We start from the raw sequence: 17,758 nt of genomic DNA, 5'->3' as shown, positions 1-17,758 counted from the left end.
TTGCTTTTGAGTTGAAATCTCGACTAATCCATTTCTTGCCTAAGTTTCATGGTCTTGAAGGTGAGGATCCACATAAGCATCTAAAGGAATTTCATGTTGTGTGTTCCAGCATGAAACCTCAAGGAGTTTCAGAGGATCAAAACAAACTTCGAGCTTTTCCCTTCTCACTGGAAAGCACAGCTAAGGATTGGTTGTATTACCTTCCTTCTGGATCTGTCAACTCATGGAATGGAATGAAGCAGATATTTTTGGAGAAGCATTTTCCTGCTTCCCGTGCTGCCAACATAAGAAAAGAAATTTGTGGCATCCGACAGTACAATGGAGCAAGTTTGTATAAGTACTGGGAGAGATTTAAGAAGCTATGTGCAAGCTGTCCCCATCATTAAATGAGTGAGCACCTATTGATTCAGTATTTCTATAAGGGAGTTCTACCTATGGATCACAGTATGATAGATGCTGCTAGTAGAGGAGCTTTGGTTGACAAAACACCAGATGAAGCAAGGACGTTGATTGGTAACATGGCAGCAAACTCTCAGTAGTTTGGAATGCGAATGGATCACACACCCATGAAGGTTAATGAGGTAAGTACATCTAACCTTGAGAAACAGATTTCTTATTTAACTTCTTTAGTGAGGCAATTGGCTATAGGGAAAATGCAAACTATTAAGGTATGTGGGATTTATTCGAGTTCGGGCCATGCTACTGACATGTGTCCTGCATTACAAGAGTATGAATTAATGCAAAATGCTAATGCAGTAGGAAATCATGGACAGCATGCAGTAGGAAATTATGGACAGCCACAACGCAGGTATGATCCCTATTCTAATACTTATAATCCAGGATGGCGAGATCATCCTAATTTGAATTATGGGAATCAACCGGTGCAAAACTGATACCAATAGCAAAAACCATAAGTGAATCAACCACTTCCACCTCCACCTCCACCTCCCTCAAATCAAGGTATGTCACTTGATGAAATTGTTAAAGCTTTGGCTAACAATACCCAACAGTTTCAATAGGAGACTAGAAATAACATTTAAAACATAGAGAGGCAGATTGGTCAATTAGCCTCATCTATGAGTAAGCTGAAAGCTCAAGGTTCTGGAAAGCTTTCGTCACAAACAGTCATGAACCATAGAGAAAATGGGAGTGCTATACTGTTGCGAAGTGGAAAAGAAGTTGATAATCAGACTCCACATGAGTCAATGCAAAAGAAGAAGCAAAGAGCAAAAGAGTCTGAAGTTCTTGAAATTGAGGTAAATATTGAACCTAACTTGAATAAGGTTAATAATTCTGTTCTTCCTCCATTCCCATGTAGGTTGGCTTAAAATAAGAAAGAAGAACAAGAGAAAGAAATTTTGGAGACTTTCACGAAGGTAGAGGTGAATATACCGTTACTTGATGTAATCAAACAAGTTCCCAAGTATGTTAAATTCCTTAAGGAACTATGCACTACAAAGCGCAAGTTGAGGAATAATGAGAAGATTAGTGTGGGGAAAAATGTGTCAACATTAATTCAGCAAAAATTACCCCCTAAGTGTAAGGATCTAGGTTCATTTTCTATTCCCTGTAGAATAGGTGATTCTAAATTTGAACGTGCAATGTGACACCCCTTACCTGTCTACAGTATATCCGAGTAAGATATATCACACAATGTACAGGAACACTCTATTTTATCTCAATCATTTTTATTCTTCCTTAATTTATTTTTATCATAGTTTTGAATATAATTTGTGAAATATAATTCATTTAAGTCATTTATTGAAATTATAATTTATTTGAGGTTTTAAAAATTTTATAGAAAATCCGGTAGAGTACCGGCTAAAAATGGAGAAAACAGTTCTTCGAAACCTATGAAAAACACTTCCAATAATCATTTCCAATCATTCTCAAACTCCAATAATCATCAAAATCTTAATATTTTTCAACAACATTTCCATTTCTCAATCATTCATTTCTCATGGTATTCATATATAAACAATAAATAAATACTCAATTTTCCATTCATAAATACAATTTTCACTATTTACATTAACATCAAAATACATGCCATAAATCTCAATTACACATGAGAAAATAAAAGTTAGTTACAAAATACCAAAATGAAACCTAGTGTCCTACCAATGCACTGAAGATGTTGAGGTGACACGGATACTATGCAGAGTTGCAGAAGGTCTCACCACCTGCGTGGTCTACCGGGCTCTCACAAGATCTCCGTATAACGCGCTAAGCAATAATGCTTAGTGGTGCCAATAATAAAATAAAAAGAAATAACAGAAAATAAATATGCAGTGAATGTATCGATGTCTCACTGCAAATAAATTTTCGTTGAGTATTTGAAGTCTTACTTATTTTGTACTTGTTATATTCATTATTCATTAAATTTATCCACTTTCATTTTTGGTTGCCCAAGTAACCTATACTGGATGACTGGACTAGATAAGCGGGTAAACTGGCACTGGGTATCAAGTACCTCAGACCGTCACACCATCGGTCACATATGTATCTCCTGGTATGCAACAGAACAGCTAATAAGCTGTGATAACATTAGGCACAAGGCCAAGTCTCAACACAATGTCAGAATGACTAAAGGCCATGAAATCACAAAATGGCATAATGCCATGTACAGTACTGCTAACTGAACCCTATTGGCATGCCAAGCTATCCAAACCAATCTTGTTAGGTATACTAGGGCATTTCACACTTTTAAGTTTCACAATTTTTGAAATTTAAGTTTTAGTGTTACTATTCCATTCATTGATCAACAAAAATGTTGACTTTTTCATAGGCAATAGGTACATTGGTTTTAATCTCATCAACATACCACATTTTTCGTTCAAAATTTGTTGGTATTGATTGCCAATACCATTTCTAAGCTTAATGTTAGTTGGGCAGAATTTTCAGTTTTTATGCCTTGTTTTTACTATTTCATTGGTCAATTTTGCAGTGGGAATTTGGCAAAATGATCAACATAAAAGTTGTTCCTTATTTTGTCTAGTTGAATTTCCTTTTTTGAATCACTCCATTTGGAGTTTTTTAGCTCAAGTTATGGTCCAAAAACCACAACTGGCCGGACTAAAATTTTTCTGGACTGACCATATCTACAGTGTAGTGAACAGTGACTTCAACTCACTTGTTGGATAGGTTCTGGTCATAATTTGGGTTAGGTTTCTTCATAAAAGTTGTTGATCTATATCTCCGCTTGTTGTGGGTAAATTTTTAGGTCAATTGGACCACTCTACACTGAGTTATGGCCAAATGACCAAATACTATTTATTTGGTCATTCTGCAAAAACAGACTGCAGGTCACCCGGATTGGAGCAAGCTTTTGGTCCACTTGGTTTGGTCTTATGGGCATGGTTTCTTCACCGAATTTATGCCATTTTGTGTCTAGTTTTATGTCCAATTGGCCAAACACCAATTGAACCTCTACAATTCAAGTTATGGCTGCCCAAACCTGCTGGACTCATGTCCAATTCTGCAGGTCACCTAGGGCAGCCACACAAAACCTAAATCCCATCACTAAACACACTTCATTTCTTGTTTACCAATAACCAAATGGTCACTAATTGACCATTAAAACTCACTTTCATCATTATATGATCAAAGTCTCAATTTCATGCTCAAACCCTAACTCCAACAACTAAAATTTTCATACACATACAATCCATGGTTTACAACACCAAAATCATGTTCAATGGCAGCCATACACAAAATTTTTAGAAGAATTTGACACTAACCTAGGCAGTTTCCAAAGCTTCACAACTTCACTTTCTTCCTTTCTTTTTACTGTCCAAAGCTTGTTCTAGGTGTAAGGATGAGTTTTTGTGAAGGGAGACTAGGGTTTTGAGGTGGTTTAGCGGGTGATTTCAAGCTCACCTTAAGCTTTCATGGTGGTTGGGGTGGGAAGGGTGACGCCTGGTTTTTCTTGAGGAAGAAAGCAGATGGCTTTTGTTTATTTTTTACCTCCTTTTACCTGTTTTTATTTGTTTTAAGTGGCTTGGTTAAATATGATTGGTGGAGAAGGGTTTAATGACATCATATGATGTCAAAATTGGCATATTCTTTCATTTTCTTTTCCTTTCTTCTCTACTCATTTTCAATTTAATTTTTAACAATATTTATTCATATTTTATGTCATAATAATTATTTACTTAACTGGACAAGTCGGCCAAAAATCATCTCTGAAGACGAAATGACCAAAATGCCCTCCGTTTGGCTTATTGAGCCAAAATTGTCTGTACCGATTGAAAAATTTTTCTAAGCATTTCCTTAGCATTCTAATGCCATAGAAACCTCAATGACCCTTCTCTGGAGTCTTAAAAATTATTTTATGAATTTTTCATCGGGTCTAGGGCTCCTAGTTGCGAGAACCGTAACTTCCCACTAGGTTACCTCTCGCTAGGGCATCGGCTCATTTAACTTGATTGTATTTTATTTCTAAAATTTTTCCTAAATTTTTCTTACTAATATTTGAGTTAATTATGGTTCCTCACTTTAGTTTAAATATTTTTCCGGATGTTCTAACTGTCTAGACCGACACTGATCACCGGAACAGTAGAATATATGGAATTTCTACAGGGAGGGTATTACATGCAATGGCAGATTTAGGAGCATCTATTAATGTTATGTCGAATTCAATTTTTCAAACTTTAAATTTGGGTCATTTAAAAGAAACCAGTGTCATTATTCAGTTAGCTGATCGTTCTAATGCTTACCCATTGGGAGTGGTTGAGGATGTGTTAGTGTGGGTTGGAGAATTGATTTTTCCTGCAGATTTTTACATTCTGCATATGGAGAATAGTGTTCTCACATCAAAGTCAGCTTTAATTTTATTTGGAAGACCTTTTCTAAAAACTGCCAAGACAAAAATTGATGTGAATGATGGTACCTTAACTATGGAGTTTGATGGAGAGACTGTCAAATTTAATATTTTTGATGCCATGAAGTATCCTGCTGATGATCATTCTGTCTTTTCTATTGATGTTGTTGATACAATTATGCAGGATGTCTTTGAGTTAAGCATGGAGGATGAGTTAGAAGTGGTGATTAGTCAAGGAATTCAAGAAATCAGTACCAATCAACCATTAAGTGTAGAGGTTCAATAGGTAGTAATGGCATTGTAGTCATTACCTCCTGTTCAAAAAATGTATGGAGTACCAAAGATCGATTTACCTGTATCTCACACAAAATTATTACCTTCTGTAGTACAGGCACCAGTTCTTGAACTCAAGCCTTTACCTGAGCATTTGAAGTATGTTTACCTGGGAGACAATAAGACACTTCCAGTTATCATCTCAAGTAATTTAACAAAGATTGAAGAAGACAGATTGATCAGGGTTCTGAGAGTACACAAGGAAGCAATTGGTTGGACAATAGCTGACATCAAAAGTATAAGTTCATCAGTATGCATGCACAGGATTTTACTAGAGGATAAGACTAAGCCAAGTAGAGAAGCTCAAAGGAGATTGAACCCATAAATGTTGGAGGTTGTGAAGAAGGAGATTTTAAAACTACTGGATGCAGGAGTTATTTACCCAATTTCATATAGCAAATGGGTAAGTCCAGTCCAAGTAGTGCCAAAAAAATCAGGAGCCACTGTGGTAGCAAATCAAGATAATGAACTTGTTCCAACAAGGATTCAGAGTGGATGGCGATTGTGCATAGACTACCGCAATATGAATTCAATAGCCAGGAAGGACCACTTCCCACTGCCATTCATTGATCAGATGCTTGAGAGGTTAGCAGGTAAGTCTTATTTCTACTTTCTTGATGGTTTTTCTGGATATATTCAAATTGTGATTACACCAGGGGATCAAGAGAAGACTACCTTAACTTGCCCTTTTGGAACTTTTGCTTTTAGAAGGATGCCCTTCGGTCTTTGTAATGCACCTACCACATTTCAGAGATGCATGATGAGCATATTTTCATATTACATTGATACTTGCATTGAGATGTTCATGGATGATTTTACTTTGTATGGTGATTCATTTGATGCATGTTTACATCATTTAACTTCTGTTCTTGAGAGATGCATTGAGAAAAATCTTGTTTTGAATTTTGAGAAATGTCATTTTATGGTGGAACAGGGGATTGTTTTGGGTCATGTTGTCTCTAATAGTGGTATTGAGGTGGATAAATTTAAAATTGAGCAAATTGTGAACTTACCCTACCCCACAACTGCGAGGGAAATATGCTCTTTTCTTGGTCATGTAGGTTTCTATCGCAGGTTCATTAAGGATTTCTCTAAGATAACATTGCCTTTGTCTAGACTCTTGTAAAAAGATGTTTCTTTTGAGTTTAGTGAAGAGTGCAAGGAGGCTTTTGACAAATTAAAATCTGCATTGACATCACCCCCTATCATCCAGGCTCCTAATTGGACAATACTGTTTGAAATTATGTGTGATGCAAGTAATTATGTAGTGGGAGCAGTTTTAAGGCAACGTGTTGCGAAGCTCTTTCATGTGATTTATTATACATCCAAAGCACTCAATTCAGCTCAGCACAATTATTCTACGACCAAAAAACAGTTTTTGGCTATAGTTTTTGCTTTAGATAAATTTCGGTCATATTTGCTTGGTTCTAAAATAATTATCTTCTCTGATCATGCAGCATTGAAGTACCTCTTGGCAAAAAAGGAAGAAAAACCAAGGTTGATTAGATGGATCCTTCTGCTGCAAGAATTTGATCTTCAAATCAAGGATAAGAAATGAGCTGAGAACCTGGTAGCTGATCATTTGAGCAGGTTAGTGACACAAGAAGATCCACTTCCTTTGCAAGAACTTTTTCCTGATGAGCAGTTATTTAAATTGCAAGGTATGATCCCTTGGTATACTGATTTGGTGAATTATTTGGTTACTAAGGTTGTGCCTTTTGATTTGAGTAGAGTTAAGATAGAGAAATTGAAAAGTGAGGCTAAGTATTATGTGTGGGATGACCCATATTTGTGGAAATTTTGTTCAGATCAAATTATTAGGAGATGTGTTCCTGATAATGAGATTCAATCTATTCTTGCTCTTTGTCATGCCTATACATGTGGAGGACATTTTGGACCCAAGAGAACAGGTAGAAAAATATTAGATTATGGTTTTTACTGGCCCACTATATTTCGTGATTCATATTTAATTTGCAAAAATTGTAAACAATGTCAAAGAACAAGAAGTTTAACCCGTAGGAATGAGATGATTCAAAATCCAATACTTGTTTGTGAGATTTTTGATGTGTAGAGTATTAATTTTATGGGTCAATTTCCTTCTTCTTTTGGCATTATTTATATATTACTTGCTATTGATTATGTTTCAAAATGGGTGGAAGCCAAAGCCATCAGGACTGATGATTCTAAAGCTGTTGTAGGCTTTATCAAGTCAAACATTTTTAGCAGGTTTGGAGTTCCTAGAGCTTTAATCAGTGACCGGGGCACACATTTTTGTAATAGAACTGTTGAGGCATTGTTGAGGAGATATGGTGTTTTCCATAGAATATCTACAGCTTATCACCCTCAAACAAGTGGACAAGCAGAGGTGTCCAACATAGAGATCAAGTCTATTTTGGAAAAAACAGTGAAGCCAAATAGAAAAGATTGGAGCCTTAGACTTGATGATGCTTTGTGGGCTTACAAGACAGCTTATAAGACACCCATAGGTATGTCCCCCTACAGACTAGTATTTGGTAAGTTGTGTCACCTTCCTGTTGAGTTAGAACAAAAGGCTTATTGGGTTGTTAGACATTATAACTTTGATTTGGATACTGCTGGTGTGGAAAGAAAATTACAGTTGCAGGAATTAGAGGAAATTAGACTTGAGGCTTATGAGAACTCTAAGATCTATAAAGAAAAGACCAAGGCATTCCATGACAAACTAATTCTAAGGAAGTAGTTTATAGTTGGACAAAAAGTTTTATTGTATAATTCCATATTAAAGCTGATACCTGGTAAGTTGCATTCTCGTTGGATTGGACCCTTTGTTGTTACTAATGTGTTTCCTTATGGTGTAGTTGAAATTCAAAGTTTAGGAACTAATAAGGTGTTCAAGGTCAACGGTCATAGACTCAAGCCATTTTATGAAGGGTTTCAGGAGCGTAAAGTGGAGGAGCTCAAATTGAATAACCCAATTTATGTGGAGTAAGGAGCTTTACCATGTCGAGCTAACGACGATAAACAAAAGCACTTCTTGGGAGGCAACCCATGGGTGGCTTGTTAGCCACAATCAGATTTGTTTTCTTTCCCTTATTTTTATTTTATTTTCTAGCATTTTTTTTTCTTTTCTTTTGCATTTGGGCTTTACATTGGGGATAATGTAAGTTTTAAGTGTGGGGGAGGAGAAATTTTTGCTGCAATTTCTTTTTTATTATTAAAAAAATAAAAAAAATAAAAAAAAAATAAAAAAATAAAAAAAAAATAAAAATTGTTCTCATAAGCTTGATTCATGATTATTTATTGACTCTCGAAGAGAAGTGTTTTGTCCTTGAAATGGCTTTTCTATTTTAGATTGAATTTTTGAGATTTTAAGCAAGGTAATAGTAACTTTAATAATGGATTTTGCCTCTTCTCCATGCCATAGAGCAATTTTTTCCTGTATAAATCATTTAGGCTTGATTTAATAGTGAAATAATTAGTTATGTGTGCTTTAAACTAGTGTCATGTATATTTCAAAACTTTGTTTAATCTATCAGGGCACTTTATAATATGTAGATGCATAAATTGGGGGAAATAAAAGGTTGAACTTGAAAATTGCTCCGCTATTTTAGTTAAGCAAACTAACCAGGGGTCTTCATGAACCCCATGTCGATTTTCAGGCCAAAAGCTAGCTAGGATATTAGCAAGGTACTTTTCAGAAGGTGACAGTTGAAAATATATATATATATATATATATATATATATATATATATATATATATATATATATATATATATATATATATATATATATATATATATATATATATAATAACTGTGACAAGAGAGAAGTACCAATTTCAAATATATATATATATATATATATATATATATATATATATATATATAAAAGGCATTTCTTTCTCCCCTAAGATTTGCAAAGAGCTATAATTGTTGTGCCTTGATAAATTAGCCTTGTGTTTTAGTGTGTATTAACTTAAAATTTTATGAAACTTTAATTGTGTGAACTTAATTAATTTCAAGCCTTTTATTTTGTGTTGGAAAATTATTAATATATTGGTATGGTGTTGATAGAATTTGTTATGATGGTTATTACCTTAATTGCCTCTTCTTTCAAATTTTTAATCTTTTTTTAGAGAATGTTGTGATAGGGTGAAGTTAAGGAACTTCTAAGTGGAGTTGATTGAGAGTTTAAGTCATGCTTGAGGACAAGTATGGAATAAGTGTGGGGGAATTTGATAAGTGCATAATTTTCATTTTACTCCCATCACATTTAGTATTTTTAGTGTGTTTTTATGTTTAATTTGGTTGGTTAAAATATATTTATCGTTTAGGCATATTTTTAGATAGTTGTGGAATAATTGTGTTAAATGGAGATATTTTCAGCATTTGACCTTTGCTGAATTTTTCAGGTATTTCTAAAGTTGTGGGTCTTCAAATTGAGTGCTATTTAATCCATTGAAAAGCTAAGATAGAGCACTACAAAAGATAAAGGGGGACCAAAGCCCAAATCAGTTTCCAAGGTTGACAAAATAAGCTATGGATCTATTGAAAAAGCCCAGACTTGATGTGCAATGACTAGTTTTGGTATTTATTATGTATCTGGAGTTTCAGATGTCCGAATGAAGTAATCCTAAGCCTAATTGAACCTTAAGATCCACCTCTACAACTTCTATGAAGGGCTAGATGCAAGATGAGGCCATTTTAATTGTCAAAAACGGCAATGAAGTCGTCACTATAGGCTGGACTATCTGTCTAAACCAATCCTAGTTTTTGGACCATAACTTGGGCTGTAGACCTTAGATTTGGGTGAATTAGTACTCTTTGGAAAGCTAAGAAATAGGGCTACAACTTTCCTGAAGAGGGCAGAGGCAGATTCGGAAAGAAAGTCTCTGAAAATCGGCCTTGATTCTAGAGACGTGAATGCAGGCTGAAAATCTGTATTTTGAATTTCAAAACTTTTCCTAGTTTGATTCCTATCTTTGGAGTTGGGTTTTTTACTATAAATACGTCTTTGGGTAGTAGCTAAGAGCATCCCAATTTAGACCTCGTTCTCCACAGAAGATCATCGTTCTCCATTCTCTTTTAAGATTTCTTCTTTATTTTTCTTTATTTTTCTGTAAGACAAGAACATGAGTGGCTAAGTTCTTAATTCAGTTCAAGGGATTCAAGTTCTTATTTGTGATTTGTGAGATTAGGTTTTTAATTTAATTTATGTCTTTTTGAATATCTATTGTTTTCTAATTTAATTGTTTTTGATCTATTGAATGATTTGCTAAAAAGGCCTATTAGTTAATTGTTTGATTTGATCAATTGCTAGTTCATCTTCATAATCCGTAATTGTTGTGTAAGATTGAACATGAGTAGCAATTAGGTTTTATTGATTATGATTCAAGTTTTCGATAATAATCTAAGGAAAAAATAGGGTGGATTAAATGATTTATGCTTTATAAATTGTTGTTCAGCTTAACTACCTCATTTTCTTAAAGCAGTTATTAATTTGATGAGGATTGCATAATACCAACTTAATTAATAATTAGAGTCAATAAGAGTGCTGGGCTCGAATTGATGAGTATAGGAAAGTCAGGGGTTTACCTCACTGTTTGATATGTCTACGTTAAGTATTCAATAAGATATAATTGTATTTCTTTTGTCCATGATCAAATCAATGCATTGGAATGAGAATTACCTTGGACTGAAGTTTGTTTAATTCGAGAGTTTCATATTTAATTTTAGTTCTTAATTTTTTATTTTTTATTTCTTCTTTGGATTGTGAATTAAACCCCCCCCCCCAAACTTTCTTTCTTTTCCATTACACAAGCGCACGAAATTTAATAATTCAGTCTCTTGGCTTCAACCTGGATTCACCACTTGCTGCAAAAAATATTTCATACTTGGTGATTTCAGTTAATTTAATTTCTGGTAGATTCGACACCCATCAACAATTCACTTCAATTCCTCATTATACTCAGCCAAATGGTCACTAATTGACCATTAGAACTTCCATTCACCAACACATGAGCAAAATCCAAATTTTGTGCCCCAAACCCTAACTCCATACTTCACATCTCACATAACTCATGCAATCTTCAATTTTGGCTTAAGTAAACATTGTAATTGATGCTAATAGACAAAATTTAATCAAAAGAAAACATCAAGATTATCAACTTCCTTTACTGGCCGAAATTTGGGTCTCATCACTCATGCATAAATTTCAGTTTTACTCATGGAATTTATACTTAATCACCCTTAATTGTAAGAATAAAGAAGAAAGGAAAGGAGGGATGAGCACTAACCTTGCTTAGGAGAGTCCAAGTTGCCCTAACCTCTTAATTCCTAATTCTTTTTGCTGCCTAGAAGTTGTTTAAGGGATAAGAAATAATTTTTATGAAGCAAGCTAGTGGTTTTATGGTGATTTTAAGTGAAAAATGGAGCTTGGAGGATGAAGATCAATGGAGGGAGAAGGAAGAGGAGAGAGTCACGGCTTGAAGAAGATAGTAGATTGTTTCTTTTCATTTTTGTCTCATTTATCTCTTTTTAATTGAGTTTTAAAGTGTGTGTTGCAAGATGATTGGGTGGAAGTGGTTTAATGACATCATGTGATGTCAAAATTCAAATTTTCATCCATTTTCTTTTCTTTTCTTTTCTACTCATTTTCAATTCAATTTTTAGCAATATTTATTCATATTTTAGATCATAATAATTATTTACTTAACTGGACAAGTCGGCCAAAAATCATCTCTGAAGACGAAATGACCAAAATGCCCTCCGTTTGGCTTATTGAGCTAAAATCGTCTGTACCGATCTAAAAATTTTTCTAAATGTTTTCTTGGCATTCTAATTCCATTGAAACCTCAATGACTCTTCTCTGGAGTCCCAAAAATTATTTCACAAATTTTCTCCAGGGTTTAAGGCTCCTAGCTACGAGGACCGCAACTTCCCATTAAAATTTTCCTTAATTTTTCTTACACTTATTTGAGTTATTTATGACTCCTCACTCTAGTCTAAATATTTTTCCAAACGTTCTAGCTGTCCGAACCGACACCGATCACTGGAACAGTAAAATGTACAGAATTGCTACAGTGAGGGTGTTACATTGTGTTTACTTCAAGTATTAAATTATGGTTGTGCACCACTGAGTATAATACTCAGCGATAGCTTGTTATGCTGTCTCAGGTAGGAGTAAGGAGAAGTCTTCATAGAAAACTAATTGATCAGTAAATTGAAGCATTTTGTGATCTCATTTCTGGGTATATTAAGAATACCCATTGTATTTTCCTTTTTGATGTAATTACAGTTATGTATATGTATGTAATCATGAATATTGAGCAGTTGTATAAAAAGTCTCTTTTAATATTTGAGTTGTAAATATTGAAATTTTACTTTGGTATCCATGTGTTAATTTCTTTGAAATGAGAATGGGAAATGAATTGTGAAATGTTGAAAATGTTGAGTTGGATTTGGATATTATTGTTAATTACTTTTCAGGTGAATTGAAGAACTATTTTCTTATATTTATAGCCGTTATTCTGCCAAAATTTTTGTAAAATTTTAAAAAAGCAAAAAAAAAATAAAAACTTTATGACATCTAACCAAATTCTGAAAGGACACTTTAACCACTATTTTATGGTCACTTAAAACTCCCAAAGGTATTAGAATCATTTCAAAATCCCTTATAGTATATTTAATGAGTTATTAGTGGACGAAGTTCAGTAATTCATTAAGTATACTACGGGATCATGTTATGCCTTACAGAGGGGTAAGTGTGACAGAGGATGCCCATATAGTTAGAAGTAGGCAAATCAAAACTTAAAGCCCTATATCTCTCATTATCCTATGATAGAACTCCATCCCCAAAAAAATTATTCTATCAAACCATTAACCTAATAATAAGGTTCCCTAAATTAACTAAATCATCATTAGTGTAAGTGAAATTCATCTTTAGATTAACTAGTATGTTAGTAATCTCTTTGACGCTAACTTTAATAAAAATATGAGATCCTTTTATGAGTTCTCATAACTTGTTTCATTATTTAAAATAATTTTGTTATCTTATTAGGACTTTTTCAATGAAAAAATCTATTTTGGAGGTTCTAGGTGCATTTCGCGTGCTTGGACTTGGTTGTCACTGCCCTAATGCTAAAAACTATATTGTTTAACTAAAATGATGCATCATTTGTCCCCTACACAAGGACCAATGTCTAGGCTTAAGGCATGCACTGGTCCTTAGCCTACCAACTCGAACCAGTTTTTGGCTTAGGCCTCAATGGCCTAGCTAGGTGCATGTCATGTGCCAAGCATGCATAGAGCACATCACGTGCCACTATATTGTGAAAAATCTCACAAGTACACGAATCCTTAACAAGTAATAAAGTAATAAGTAAAGTATCGTTCCCACGAAGACCATGTTGAGTACTAAGCTATATTGATTTTAATTATCTAGACGATCGAGTTATAAAGAAATAGTAATTAAACCTAAATTAAATGAAATAAAATCTACAATAATTAACTAAACTTGAATATCAATTAGTAAAAGCATTCCAGAGCTAGGAGTTCACACTTCAATCAATTATAGAACTAATCTGATTGATTCAATAAATGGGAGTTTATTACTTTGAAGGAAATTAATCCTAACTTATCTTAAATCCTCTCTTAAGGCACTTAAGTTGTGTTTTAACCAACTTAAACCCTATTTTCATAGTGATTAAATTAATTAAAATCCATTAATTTTTTTAATTAATCGTTATTTCAACATAGAATTCCAACCTGTCTCTAGATCAAGAACCTTAATTTCAAAATCCTATTATTCTAATATTAATCTTCACATTTTAGTTCTTTAATTAATATCTAAAATCAATACTAACTAGAGCTCAACATATAGCATACATTAAGAACACAAGAGATTGAATCAAAAAATAAAATACCAACATATTACATAAAATAAAATCAAATCCATAATTAAATTAAAAGTGCTACATCCCTAACCCTAGAATAAGAAAATAACTCACACATGATGAGTTTCATGACCAAGTTTATAAAAGAATAAGGAGAAGACATGAGAATAATTAGAATGAAAAAACCCAAATGGAGAATTATAGCCTTGAACTTTTGAAACTTCAGCTAAAAGCCCCTCTAAAAACCGCAGATCCATTTCTCCTCTTGCCTCTCTTTAAGGTAATGGGCTCTCTTGAATGTAAGTTAGTTCATTCCCCCTCAAATCCTAAATTATTATACTTACATACAGTGTTGTTTTAGAGTCCAAAAAGCCTTAGAAGTCCTCCTGGGTCAAGTTAGAAGGAAAAATAGTCGTGTAACATCCTCCTTGTATGTATTCTGTACATTTTGTTGCTCCAGTGGCATAATATTAGTCTAGGCAAGTCAGGATGTCTGGAACTGCACTTCGGTGATAGTGAATAGACATATAATGATGAAATAAATAAAAAGAAAGTACAAAAAAAAAAATAAAAGAAAAATGAAAGAGAGAAAATGAAGCTAAGTTAAACGAGCCGGCACCGCAGCGATGGGTGATCACACCGGGAAGGCCTTTTCTAACCCCAGGACCGTGGGGAACCCTCGGAATTAAATTTTAGGACATAAGTAAAGGTTTATTGAAATATAATTGACACTAGAAATATTAAATAAAAATTAATAAATTAGTACAAAGAAGAACAAAAAATCAAGAAACAGACAAAAAATCGGTGTTACCGAAAAATCGGGAATATAACCCGAAGTGTGGCATTTTGGTCATTTGGCACCTAGAGTTGCCTTTTGACCTCAATTTCCATTATGAATAAATGATATTACACTTAGAAAATGTCATAAAAAATTAAATTGTGATACATTATGTAAATAGTGAAAAAGGGGAGATAAATGTGTAAATAATGAAACTTGAAATAATTAAATATTTATTTTAGATTTAGTGTTCCGCTAAGTCTAGCCTTGGGACACCTATCTAAGCCATTTTTTGGCAGAATTATCATCTTCAACCTTGAAAGAAAACCAGTTGAAGTGAACCACCATTGAAACACTCCATGGCCGAATGAACTCTTCCTCTATAGAACCTTGATCTAGCCACTCTTTCCACTTGATTCCTTCATTAAAGCTTGCCTACTTACCTTGGGGAAGATATTGGCAACAAGAAAAAGAAGATTTGGTGAAGTTTTAAGAAGCTCCAAAAGTGGTAAGTGTCCAAATCCTCTCCCTTGCTTTCGTAAACCTTGTGTTTAGGTTGAGGTGAGTATTTTGGTGAAGAGAAATGAAGAGAATAGTGAGATATGTAATTGTCCATTTTTGGCAACCATGAAGATTTGTTGTATTTGAGTTTTTCTTACCTCTAACGGATGGGAATTAAGGTTAATTAACTCAAATGGAAGATGTAGTAAGTTAAAATCTAAGTATGTGCATGTTAGTGCTTGAAATAAGGGTTTGAAATGGGACCTTGATGCTTTGGCAAACTGCCATGTTTGGCAGCCTATAATATCATGAATTTGTGTGTGTGAATATGAGGTTTATTAATGAAATATGATAGTGTTAAATTGTGGGCAGCATATGTAATTGATATTGAAGTATGAGTATATGGAAGTATATGTGTAATAATTGATATTAAGATATGTTGAATTTTGGTGGAAGTGAATGTTGAACTTGAATGGTGTATTGTGTGCATTGAGTGTAACACCCCCTAAGTTTGGTAGTGCATTCTACTATTCTTATGACCAGTGTTGTCCGGACAGCTAGGATGCCTAGAACTACACTTAGATATGAATGAGGAGATATAAAATAATGAAATACAAGAACAAAAAATACAAGAAAAACAAAGGAAAAATAATAGCAATAAAATGTAACCAAGTTAAACGAGCCGAGAACCATAGCAATGGGTGACCACACCGGAAAGTTGTGGCATGAACCGTTGACTAGCCCTGGACCATGGGCAACCCTGGAAAGTATTTTTAAGACTTAAATAAAGACCCATTGAAGTATAAATACCATTAGAAATATCAAAGAAAAAATTAATTAATTAGGTCGAAGAAAAACGGGAAATCGAGAAAATGAGAAAACTCAGTGTTACCGAAAAATCGGGAATGCAACCCGAACAGGAGCATTGTGGTCATTTGACAACCCGAGTTGTCTTTTGACCTAAATTTCCATTAAAAGTAAATGATATTACACTAGGAAAATGTCATGAAAAATTAAATTGGTGGTACATAAGTTAAATAGCAAAAGATAGGAGTTAAATGTGGCAATATGGAAACTTTAGAATAAACAAATATTACATCCTTAGTGCTCCACTAACACCTAAAGTGGACATTTAATCACCATGTGGACAGCAGATTACTCACCTTCTTAAACCTTGCCGAAACCAGCCAAAACCAAGAAGAAAGAAGTTCCTCCATGGCCGTCCACGGCCAAGCTTCAATCCTTCATCTCCAAGCCAATTTCCTTACATTTTCCTTCACTAAAGTTGTTATACACAACTTGGGCAGTAGATAGGCAGCAAGAAAATCAAGTTTTGGTGAGGTTTTGAAGAATTTCAAAAGTGGTAAGTATGTATTTTTTATTATTGTTTCATTAAACCTTGAATGGATGTTATGGGTAGTTGAATTGTGGAAGGATTTTTTAAGTTTGATGAGTTAAGGGAGAGGTACATTTTTGGCAACCATGGAACTTCAATAAGAGCAGTTTATCCTTGCATGTAAATGGTAGATTAAAGTGTTGATGTAAGTGTTTTTGTGTGTAGGAATAAATTGGATAATGTATATTAAATGTATGTGTGATAGTACACTTGATTTTGGAAGTTTGAAAGCTAATTGAAAGAGATGTACCAATCGGCAACTTGAAGTGTAGACCAAAATATGTTGTTTCATGGTTTGGTTTGTGGAATTATATTGTTGAATTATGGTGCTTATTATGGCAGCATGTATATGTGTATAAAGGTTTGAGTTTGGATATGTAAATGAGCTATGTTATGTGGTTAAATTGTTTGTAATTGGACTTGGAAAATTCTGCACTATAATGTGCATTTTGAGTGTGGTTACAAGCTGCCAAGATGACCAACAATGTGAAGTAAAGTGTGTTTGTGTTATGGTACAAACCAGAATTGGCATGGATGTGTAACTTGGTAAGTGTTAAATGTGTCCTTTGGTATGTGATGAAGAGTGTGTAGCAGGGCAGTGTGTATTTTGGCTTAGAACTTTAAGTGTGTGGCTCCAATTGGTATGAGAACAATTGGAGGTAAAACTAGGCACAAAATGTGCCAACTTTCGTGAAGGAAGCTTACCAAAATTCTGCTTGGAAGGTGACTTGAAAAATGACCAAATCTGGATTACTGCATTGAAAGCCCGAAAATTGATCATTTGGGTAGCAGTTGATGTTTTGGCCATAACTCACTCAAAACAGGTACAATTGACCTGAAATTTTTACCATGAATATTTAAGACATATATCTACAACTCTTATGAAGACACCAACACCCAGAAATGACCATAAGCAAGCCAAATAGCTTGCACAAGTTCAGGTCCAAAAACTGGCCGAACCAAAAGTGACCTAAAAAGGACCTAAAGCTACCATTTTGGTACATTCTGTCCAGCATTGGTAAATTGACCATAACTTGGTCTACATAACTCAGAATG

General features: G+C 34.2%; 1 non-coding gene across 1 annotated transcript; it reads right to left on the bottom strand.

Moving 5' to 3' along the window:
• Positions 1-281: 281 nt before the first annotated feature.
• Positions 282-388, bottom strand: LOC131170835 (small nucleolar RNA R71). The gene has a single exon (XR_009141602.1). It is a non-coding gene; the product is annotated as a small nucleolar RNA R71 (small nucleolar RNA).
• Positions 389-17,758: the final 17,370 nt, after the last annotated feature.

Source organism: Hevea brasiliensis, chromosome 11, assembly GCF_030052815.1.
Source record: "Hevea brasiliensis isolate MT/VB/25A 57/8 chromosome 11, ASM3005281v1, whole genome shotgun sequence".
NCBI classification, from domain to species: Eukaryota; Viridiplantae; Streptophyta; class Magnoliopsida; order Malpighiales; family Euphorbiaceae; genus Hevea; species Hevea brasiliensis.
Note: the sequence above shows the minus strand (reverse complement) of the source record. Positions and strands in the feature narration are given on the sequence as shown.